We start from the raw sequence: 11,199 nt of genomic DNA on the forward strand, positions 1-11,199 counted from the left end.
CAGCGCTTGTGTGAAGCAACCTTGACTTGGAGCTAGATACAGTGTACAAACAAACCAAGCAAAGAAAGGCACATTCTTCCATTCACAAACGTGTCCTGGCTTCGTTTCAACTAAGTGAACGAATTGCGACCAAGCAATTTTTTTTTAACCTCCTTGCATGGAGGAAAAAAAAGCTTAGGAGAGGCCCCCAGCTATCCCCGCGCATTGGCAAAAGTGTGGAGGAAGTCACGTGTTTTCGGCGGCCATTGTAAGTAGCGTTAGCAACGGCGTCCTAGCAACAGCCCGCCCGCCGTTCGCCAGTCATGGAGGAAAGGCAGCGCCTGCCTTGTCGTCCGATTGCGAAGATTGCTGCTTCGCTTTGCTGCGCTGTGGTCTTGCGGAACTCGAAAAGGATGCTGCGAGTTGCGACAGCTGCGCCGATGGGAATATGTCATTTAATTTCTACTTGCAAGTGCACCTTGTACCGCGTCAAGCTATTGCTCCGGTCGCGATCACGACGCGCCTATTGAAGTGCAGATATCGTGAACGCGCCGTCCCGTCGTACGCGCGGACACCCGTCTGGTAGATTTTCGGGAAGTGATACACGTGTGCAGTACGTAGGCGACTTGCAACCGAACGATTCGCAACTCAATTTTTTGGTTATCGCCGCCGCAATATATAGTTTGCTAGGCCGGCAATGCGCGGCAGTGCTTTTGCAACTGTTACAAGGTAGATTCCCAGTTGATATAATTCCATCGTCCTATTACCTTAGTAGGTGTCCGTCTGTTGACTGGAAGAGTGCTGGATCTGGAATCTGGATCTTTTTGTGGTCTCGCTCTGGATTTCGATTTTCAACGCTTCATACTGCGAGGTTAGTGTATGAACGTTTTCAACTGATATCACCTTGAATTTATTGTCACAGAGACAAGTTGAAACTTGGCGAAAAAAAGTTTATTGACGCCACCCACCCTCTCATTTTTTTTTTACTCAATAAAATGTTTTGCCTCCTCCTCCTGCTCCTCCTCCTCCTCCTTCGCAAAAAATTCTATCGAAGGCACGCGAACAACGGTAAAAACATTCCACAATTTTTTCGCGTGAAATCTGCATGAAGTACTGCTTACCTATATATATAGAACGGCCGTTTAATTGACTAGTCATCTCTGGGATTGCCAGTGAAACTGCAACGCAAACTTGGGCACTTTCCAGTCCGGTAGCCGCATGGCGTTCGCCCACTGTTTGAGGCGTTCTCCATCGCTTGGGCACCTATAAATGGCGGCGATTGCAAACAAAGGATGAATGCACACCAATGTACAGCAATACTTGTCAGCGGAATGATGCACTAACCGGTGGAAAGTGACGCCCAATTCCTTGGGTACCGATCGCGACTTGCAGCCTGGCACCGAGCATTGCGGCATTGTTAGAGCGAGCCGCTTCGCAAACCTGCTGCGGCCACACTGAAGACGTGTAACAGTGTAACCGCGCGTTTAGGTTCACGGTCACGCGCTGCAAAACGGCCTTCTACCTGCCTATCAGCTGATTTCCGCCGGCTCGGCGCTGGCAGATGCAGACGACAAGAGAGGCGATACAGGACGGAGGAGGCGGAGAAGGTGCACCGAGAGAGAGAGAGGCAAAAAGAGTCCGCCAATGGCATGGAGGGCCAATGGTCCGCCATTCGACTTACAGAAATGGCGTTTCCGGCTGCGCTGGGTGTGACGTCAGGGCCTCTCCTAAGCTTTTCTTTCCTCCATGCCTCCTTGATTGCGACGACCCGCCAGCGGCCGGCGGACGAAACGCTGGGCCGACTGACTCTGTCGGCCGGGGAGCCGTGCAGTAGCGCAGCCGTGGCGCAGCCAATTGCCAGCTCAGCCCCTCCTGACGTCACACGAAAACGCCACAGAAAATGGGCGAGCGTAAAGAGAGGAGGACAGCATTTTCGAATTAGTTTTTCTACTAAATAAAATCGCGTAAACGCGCCTAGAGTGGTCGAAACATGGCCTGGGGACTCCGGACTACAATTTGCGCTAGTAATCCCGCAATGTTTACATATCACTTCAGTGTCCCTTTAAGACATCCCAAAACAAAACAACCGGCCGTCAACAACCAAGGTTGTACAGGAGGGAAAATTATAAGGAATGATTATATGCGTATAAAAAAGTAATGCCCTGAGGACCAGTGAACGTTGCTGGGTCAACTTGCACCCGGGGCCCAGAGAATTTGCCACCCCCTTACATATAGAAAAAAAAATATTATTATTATTATTATTATTATTATTATTATTATTATTATTATTATTATTGTGGTTGTTGTTGTTGTTGTTATTGTTGTTGCTATTGTTATTATTATTATTATTGTCTTCCATCATTACCATATTAAGGCTCGTTTACACTTCCGACTGGAGATACAAAAAGCGATTTCAGTCGCTCTTGTCGCTCGGCATCGCTCTCTTCGCGCGACAAGAGCGATTGGTCTCGACCAGTTTCGTACCTTTCATTTAGATACCAATGTAAAAAAAATACTTTTCACGGATACTGAATACGTGGGCTACAAAATGTCAATGCAAGCATGCACAACATGCGATGCGAAATGATCGAAGTCACGGGATAATTGATGTGGAGTTATTTATAAACTACGGGCAATATATCAGGAAAGTAAGCAGCAAAATAAGAAGCCCTGTGTAATTTGTGCAAACTAAACCATAATAGCTACACGAGCTTGGTTTAGAGAACCCAACACGCCGACTGGAGTACAAATCACGAATACACGAACACCGACTTTTTCACTGAATTAGGCATCGATAAAAATCTTAACAGCACCGTAGTGGTCAATCGTGAGCACGAAAACACCGTTAGCAGCCAAGAAATGGCCAAGAGATGCTTGCGGCAGAAAAGGGTGTAATGCGAGGAACCAGAGCGAGGGCTGATACGCGGCAGCGTGAGAGTACCACATCGTGCTGTCGATACCAAGCGAATGGTGCAAAGGTGGTCGCTAGAGGCAATCGGAAAGCTTTGCAGCCCGCTGTGCCGACTAAATCATGCAGACATCACGTGGTCTTCGAGGAGGGTGGCCAGCAGCGAAAGGGCTGTTTAAAAAGCACCACATGCAAGACAACTAGTCGCTTCATACAGATAAATTTTCGTTGGTGTAGGAACACACCTTAAACAAATGAAGCTTGAAGGACCACAGGCAGAGCCTGGTGAAGGAAGGCTGGGGGAGAAATAGAAGTTGTCCCAGCAATTAAACAAAAGACGGACTGGCTTAAAAAAAGCGATTTCGAAATATTGTGCAGGAAAAGTGGTTTGGAATGTGAAATCAAATGACCGCCCCAGAAATTCAGAAAGGATGCCTGTGCCTAATGGTTTGTCACTAAAGGCAGCCTCTGTGGCAGCGACTGCACGCTGGAAATTTGTCTAGGTGAGCATTTCTGTACCCTTGAAATAGATACATTGTCAACTCTGTTTATTTCAATTGTTATCTGGTTACTGAGAATGGGAGCAGATAGAAAGAGGACGTTTAACCGGGAAAGAAACGACTGGCCATACACGAGTCGTTTACGGCCAGTACACGGCTGGTCGTGTGGATGTTTGTCGGCGACGATGTCGTCGTTTCCTTTCGTAAGTTATAACAAGTATTCCATCGCACATTTGCAACTAAGTTAATTGACATTTGGGTCTGGGAAAATGAACCTAGTATAAAATGTGAGGTTCAGTCTTACCAGTGAAGTAGCCACTATCAAATGGAGGAAATCCTAATCGAAGGAGGTTGCAAGGAGGAACTCGTGAGTATAATAACAAATTCGTACGGGCCCGAGTGTATCGGCGCCACGCGCTGGCTTACAGGCGCTCGGTCGCGGCCATCCCGATATGTTGGTGTTTGGTGGCAACGATTTCATTCACGTCGTTGTGCAGTCGACTAGCTCATGATGAATCCTAGATGAATCAACCCTTTCCCAGTAGCTGAGGAAATGAAATCGCCCTCTGCAACCAAAAGTACTAACCAAGAAACAGGCGTTTTTGGAACCAGCTCGGTTCCCTCCTCAGGTGTGGCTGGGGTCACGTTGCAGCGCCGGTCACTCACAAAGAGCCTCGCTGTGGAGCGCGGCGCCCGCGTGTGCACAAGTGGGAGGGTTTTGAGGGAAAGATTTATATTCTTTACAGCTCTCTAAACACGTACGACTTAAGTAGCAGCCGTTTTGTCCAGTTGGTCACGCTTTCGGAACGTTTCACCGAAGCCTCTTCTGCGGTCTGATATTTCCCAGTACTGGGCAACGATTTTGCAGCCGGACGTTGTTGTTGCGCTGCCAGATTAGTTCCAGTAGATTTTTCCTATCTGTCCTTTTTAAATGCAGAGCATTTCTTTAACTCACGATGTCCCCCGGCGTTGGCGTGCCTCGGCGTCCGCAACAGCCGTTCCAGGTGCGCCCTGTCCCCCACTCCTCCTCTCCCGCATCACGGTACCCTCCTCGCTCTCAACAACAGGTCCGCACCCCTCCCCCTACACTATATAAAAAAATAATACTTACCGGCGCCTGGTTTCGATCCCACGACCCTGCGGGCGGAACGCAAGGTACATATGGTGTTCTACCCACTGCGCCACAAAGCCGACACAGAATGGAAGGCTACGAACGCGCCTTATATCCTTGACTCATTCAAACTACGTCGAGAAGCTGCTGATACAACGCATTCACTACCTGTGGGTGGAACGCGAGGTACATGGTGCTCTTCCCACTGCGCCACAAAACCGACACAGAATCAAAGGCTACGAACGCGCCTTATATCCTTGACTCATTCAAACTACGTCAAGAAGCTGCTGATACAACGCATTCACTACCACCAACTCCCCAAACACTAAACGTTAACGCAATACACCCACCCCCTATGCGACGCATTTACTCGAGTCCCCCTCGCGGGGAGATGGGCCCTTTTTTTTCCTTGTGAGAATTGCGGAGCTCCGCCATCTTTGCTATCCCTCTCGGCCCGCCGCGGAGGCGAGAGGGGTGGTACCTCTCTCTCCGCGGTCGCGCGCTTCCCCTCCGGGAGGATGCCCGTGAGAGCGAGGGGGCGCGGCCGACCCCCTCACGTGACAGGTTTGTCCGGAAGCTCCGGCGGCCTGGTCCGAGGCGGGCGACGGAGGTAGGGCCTCTTTTGGACACGAACCGTCGTCGGGAGCGGCCGTAAGTACGACTCGCTCCTTTTTGGCCTGCCTTTGTCCGCCCTCGCGCCTGTCTCTCCCGCCCTGGCTAAGGTGGTCGGCGGTGTAGAACGACGCGCCCGACGTCTCCTTTATTGCCTTGCAATAAACGTCGGAGTGGGCGAATTCTGTGTCCTGTGTTCCTTGCTGTTCGCTGCCGATACGCCAAGTTGGTGATCCGTGGCGGTGTTCAGTGGAGCTAGCCTTGCGGACGGATCTCGAGGATCGAGCTAGGCCGCCGTCAGAACCCTGGTCCCCACATCCTTTTCCGCTCCTTTTCCTCTCTCATTTTTCCTTTTTTTTATTTTCCTCTCTCATGAGAGGGGGAACTTAGCGCGAAAAAGGACCTGGCGTCCGGTCCTTTGTCGCACCGTATTTGACATTTTCTTTCTAGTAACGTTCAAAAAGCACTCGGCAGAACGCTTCGCCTGGCACAGAAACTGCCCCTATCGTCCACTTCAATTATTGTATGACCCGAGGCACTTTCGTACACCCCGTAAGAATGCATCTGTTGTTACCGACCTAGTACGCAGCCGAATGCAAATTCTGTAATCAATGGACCTTTTTCCAGTAGCGCGCTGCGCATGCGCTACTCTCGCTCTCAGCGGCCGATCCGCCATTATCGCCATATTGGATTAGCCAGTTGCGAACGCCGAGACAGCTAATTGCTGCTCCGTTTTCTGAGCCCTGAAAGCGGCCGACAGGTAGGCGCTACGGCTGCCGTCAAAACATTTCTCTGCCACCAAAACCATGCTTGGCGACTGGGAAGGCTCCCTCGACTGCGCAGAGAAGGCGGTGAAAAAAATTGTCCAATCCAAGCTGCGAAGGTGGTTGGAAAGCAAAGCTTTAAACGACACTCACAGCAATTGTCCATGCGATGACACTTGAATTCACACACGTGGCTCTACACAGAGTGAAACCAGAGATTCTGCCAGCCGTTACCTTAAATTCGCGGGGGTGACGTCCCGAACGCAGCAGCGCAGGTCACGGCAGGGCTATAGAGCGGCAGACGCCGCCGCTGTAACTTGGCAGTGCGTCGGCGGAAAGAAAACGGCGTGGAGCGTCTTTCGAAGGGTGAGACAGCGGAACCTAGCCATCCTGATGTGCTAGCTCGGGGCTGCACCACCATGGGACACGAGCGCAGACACCTAAACAATTTGGCATGCGAGCTTAGTGATTCCCATTTATACCTATTTAAACTAGGTAGTTTATCAAGTTTGAGAATTTCGAAAAAGCTGAGGGAACTTTTATAATCGCTAATTATCAGGACCAGTTGCTCCTTTCGCCTTTTGTAATACCTCTTAAAACATAACCGAATTGGTATTCACTAATTTAGAAAACGGTGTCCCATTCGTGGCAAGCAGTGCGCAAAAGGTAGCGTTTCTCTAGCGGCGGGATGTCTGTATGCGGTCTATTTTGTGTTCCCGCCCTGAAAACAAATCCTTAAGGTATCTTTGCCGTACGACCACTTAAACCTATCGGGTTCTGGTTACCCAGGAGGTGCGATCGAACAAGTAAATCAAGCCGTGTGAAGGAAGCGCGCAATGGACGCGAAGCTGCTCCAAAACAGGCCCATAACAATCGTCGCTAAAGCAGACGACAAAGCCAACGGAAGGGTTCCGCCAACGCGCCCGTCGGGGTGAGCACGGGGAACGCTAGGTAATACCGCCCATTGGCCGCGCCATCTACATTGTGCTCCGCGAGTGAAATGCGCTCCCCCTCCCCAGCCGCGTTTGGAGTTTCTTGTCCCGCACGCCACGAAGGAACCGTTGGCTGGTAGAGGTAGAAAGCTTTGCTTTAAAGAGGGGGCGCGTTCTTCTATAATCCCTCAAGTGTGGTTCGGGCGGCCACTACTACAGGGCTACGCTACTGGAAAAAGGCCCATTAAGTACGCTCCGCCATATCATTGTGGACTGCAAGAAAAACCCCGACCTGCCACCCCTTCTAAATGCCCTTTCTCCTGAGCAGTGGGAAATACTGCTGTCTAGCGGTCGCCTGGAGGACCAAGCACTCCTTGTAACTCGGGCTACGACACCACGGTCAACACATGGCTTCCTGAACTAAGGATTCACCCCTACATTTGCATCTCTATCTCTCTCCCGACCACCTTCGGATATAGGAAACACTCAGCGGATCGAATGGCTAATGATAGAAAGGGGGTGGGGGACGTACCAGGTGTTTATTTTATGCTATGCAGTTAATTTTGTTGCCCTGTCCTTTTTTTTTACTAGACCGCTACCTTTAAAAATGCACATACTAGAGCAAAATATCTATAGGTCATCAGCTTGAAATCTTTCTTTACTTAGATCTCCGTGGGGACCCCCCCCCCCCTCCCACGAAAACCATGATAAAATAGAAAAATTGATTGATTGTAGGGTTTAACGCGCCGACGCAACGCAGGCGATGAGGCGCGCCGTAGTGGAGGGCTCCGGATTAATTTTGACCACCTGGGGATCTTTATCGTGCGCCGAAATCTCGTACACACGGGCGTTTTTGCTTTTCGCCTCCATCAGAAAAGCGGCCGCCGCGGCCGGGAATCGAACCCGCGACCTCGTGCTCAGCAGCGCAACGCCTTAGCCACTGAGCCACCGCGGCGGGGGAAAAAAAAAATAGAAAAATAATGATCACAAGGCTATCCGCTTCATTTATGTGCCCAACACAGAAAACACGCAAGTACTCATTTATTTTCCCTTTAACTTACAGGAGAATGAAATAAAAAAACGTAGATTTACCTGGTTAACAGTTAGGTAAATACAATAAATGCCTACATAACTGTTGCATAATTTCTTGCATAATTTGTTCTACAAGCTACTCGTCCGTTGCTGTTTTTTTAGCTTAATTGCATGGAGCTGCATGGTATACGCCCATTCCATATATCGCCACCTCCGTGCAATCGCCATGCACTGACTGCGTCGCTGGGCACAATGAACGAAAGTCAACGACTTAAAAAATATGAGCTATCAACACCCGATTTCAGATCCTTCGCGGTTGCTTCGATCGCGAATTGGTTGGTTAGTGCAACCACTTAAGGCCTCTGGAGCAACCAAGGGAAATCGCGACGGCTTAATTGTCTCACCCATTGTTGGACACCTGAGCTGCTCCCCCTTCCCCTTTCGCCCCCCCTACCGACACAGACTTAATCTGTACAGTTAGCCCCTCCGCACCAACCTTCATTTCATGTTTCACACTTTCATTTCGTTTTAATTCTTTGGCCCAGCTTCCTCAAGGTTCAATCTCCCCAAAATTTTGTATTTCAAGTCATTTTCGCCTGTGTTTCCTTCTGAAAACGGACCGGGGCACACGGTCTTCGGCGCGTCACCGCAAAGACGCCAGAAAAGGCAAAACATTTATCATAAAGTAACAAAGAAAACTGGGCGAGTTGGTAAGGGTTCATGGTGAAACGAAGCGCAAAGAAGCAACAACAACCAGGAGGAAAAAAATAACAGTATACAGAGGAACAAATCAGCGCTCCTTCCCATTGTTTTTGTCCCCCCTGGTGTTGTTCTTTCTTCGCGCTTCGTTTCACCATTTACCATCTGCGCGAAAAAAAAACATAAAAAAGCCACGTGGAAAGCCGCGGAGGATACGTGACCAGAGTCTCGTTGGCTCTGATGCCTCCATTCATACTCTTCTCGTTTGCAGCCCTAACAGTGATCCTGGACGTGATGAAGGGGCTCTGTTATCTCCACTGTTGCCCTATTGAAAAACAAGATCGCTCGCTGCACCCCTCCGAGCGTCGCAGTCATACTGACGACACCCCGCCTGGAGGAGTCGTCCCTTGTTCGCCTCCGCTCACATCCTCGACTCCCGCGACATTCCTGGATGCCAAAATTCTCCTCGCTTTCTGCCATTATACCAGGAAGCAAATCTGAATAGGCTCGTGGGGGCGTAAATTGAACAGGTCAAAGCTGTGGTTTCGTTACAATTGGCTTCCAGTTTTAGACGTCCGCATTACACATCAGAAAGGCACAAGTGGCACCCCCTCCCTTTACCGAGGGGCTGGTACCCGGGGCCCAAGACCCCCCCCTCCGCCCCCCCTTCCCCTAGCGAAGCCACTGCTGAGGACACTTCGGGGGTATTCACCACAGGTTATATAAAGAGAGCCAATGATGCTTATTAGTAATCGTGACAAGCAGTTCACTGCTACTAACTATCTGCAATCAGGTTAACCAAGCATATTTGGAAGGCCAACACATTGGAGTTTAAAGATCATAATGTCGTGAGGAACCCTGTTTATTTCTTTGTTGCATTTAATAAAACCGCTCTAATTTCGCCATTGTCATTGCCATTTAGCGCAAACGAGTGAATTATTGTATTTTATTGTGCCACTGTCGAATATCCTTCGCTGAGCCATACTGAAAAAAAAAAAAAAAACTGGTTGATTCCTCTGTCATAGGAATCGGTAAAACACGAAAGTGAAATGTGCAGTGAAATCTGCAGCTCAGCATGATTTGCGGGTCGGCGGCTGTCTTGTGGGTTTGCTTGGCGAGCGACGTCCTGCTAGCGGGTCGCTCCTTCAAAGGCGTACTGGCGTCATTTCTGTGACGGATATGACGCCAGGGAGATCTTGGTTTATCCCAGCATAACACAATTTCATGTTAAAATATAAAACCGAAAACGAACTACCTGAAGGATAACGTACATTCTAGTACTAAAAGTTGCTTCCCCGTAAGAAGACCCTGTGTGCAGGGGTGCACCCTTTATAGGCCGCTTCCTTCGTTGTACTGGCGTCACTTCCCTGACGGATGTACGTCAGCGAAATGTTTGGGTATCCCAGAATAACACAATTTCGTGTTAAAAATAATGGGATTGCTAAAAACTGTCTAATAATGGGAAGGCGAAAACGTAGTTGTGACTTCTGTTGATCTGCTCGCGAACCTTCTGTTGATCGTTGCCGCGCCGGCCTTCACGTGACTAGCTCCCTGGACCGCCCCTCCGAAGCTCCTTCCGCTCGCTAGCCCTCGTCAGGAGCATTCTGTTCACTCACATCAGTACCTTCAACTCTCAGTGCGGCTCGCATATAGCCCGCCTAGAGCGAACAGTTAGTCCCGCCTAAACCAGACAGCGCTAGCACCGCACACACCAGCACCTGTGTGTAACGAAAGTTTGAAAGTTTGAATGTGTAACGAAAGTGTGAAACCTGTGTGTAACGAAGTTGACAAAGTTCGCAATCTTTCGTTATATCCAGGTTTTTGTTACATACAGGTTTCCAGTTAAGGATTGCGGGAATGAAGCATAAACGAAGCCCACATTCTGGACGACAGTGGAGCTGAACTCACTCATCAAATATTTATTTCGCAGTGAAAAATTGCGCGAGTTTTGCCTGCTGCTTTCGCACGAGCTTGGGCACTACATGGAGCTCCAAAGAAGCAGGGTCACTTACACCCGTATTCGCAAACCTAACTTAAGTATAACTTTTGTCTTATGACACTTTTCGGTGCCTTAACGCGTTTCAAGGACCAAACGTTGCCGAAAGGGCGCCTTTTTGCGAACTTGACGCTCTTTTTCCGCATTAAAAAATGTTGAAAGGGTGATAGCTGGGATACTGTACAGGGCGACGACAATCTTATTTCTCGCCGGCGTAGACGTCTCAAAATTGCGAGGTTGTCTTGCAATGGACAAACATTTCGTTTCCTGGCAGCAGAAGTCATCACCGACGAACCGCTACCACAGATAGCAGTAAAGACTTGTCTCGAACCGACACCGCACTCACACGTGGAAACGCATGGTAGTTTGTGGTACACGTAAAGAAAAGTGAAGTGTACTTACTCTTCCTACCTTGTGTGGTGTTCGCGTTACACAAGCAAAACTAGAAGTGGCTGCTACATTAGCACGGATGGCGTTGGTCGCTCTGTTTATCATCATCATCACGAGGAATTTGGTTTTTAGTCCATTTTAGACGTTTTCGTAGCTGCTGGCTCTTTACAGTATCGTTAGTATGCGCTAAATTAGTGCATTTCTACAGCCGATTTTTCAGTAAAAGTGCAAAAAACAATGAGCGATCAGTGCTTAGCGAGCTTCGTTACATCAAGG

The sequence above is a fragment of the Haemaphysalis longicornis genome, unplaced genomic scaffold, assembly GCF_048455015.1.
Source record: "Haemaphysalis longicornis isolate Haplotype H1 unplaced genomic scaffold, Haemaphysalis longicornis Haplotype H1 scaffold_1, whole genome shotgun sequence".
NCBI lineage: Eukaryota > Metazoa > Arthropoda > Arachnida > Ixodida > Ixodidae > Haemaphysalis > Haemaphysalis longicornis.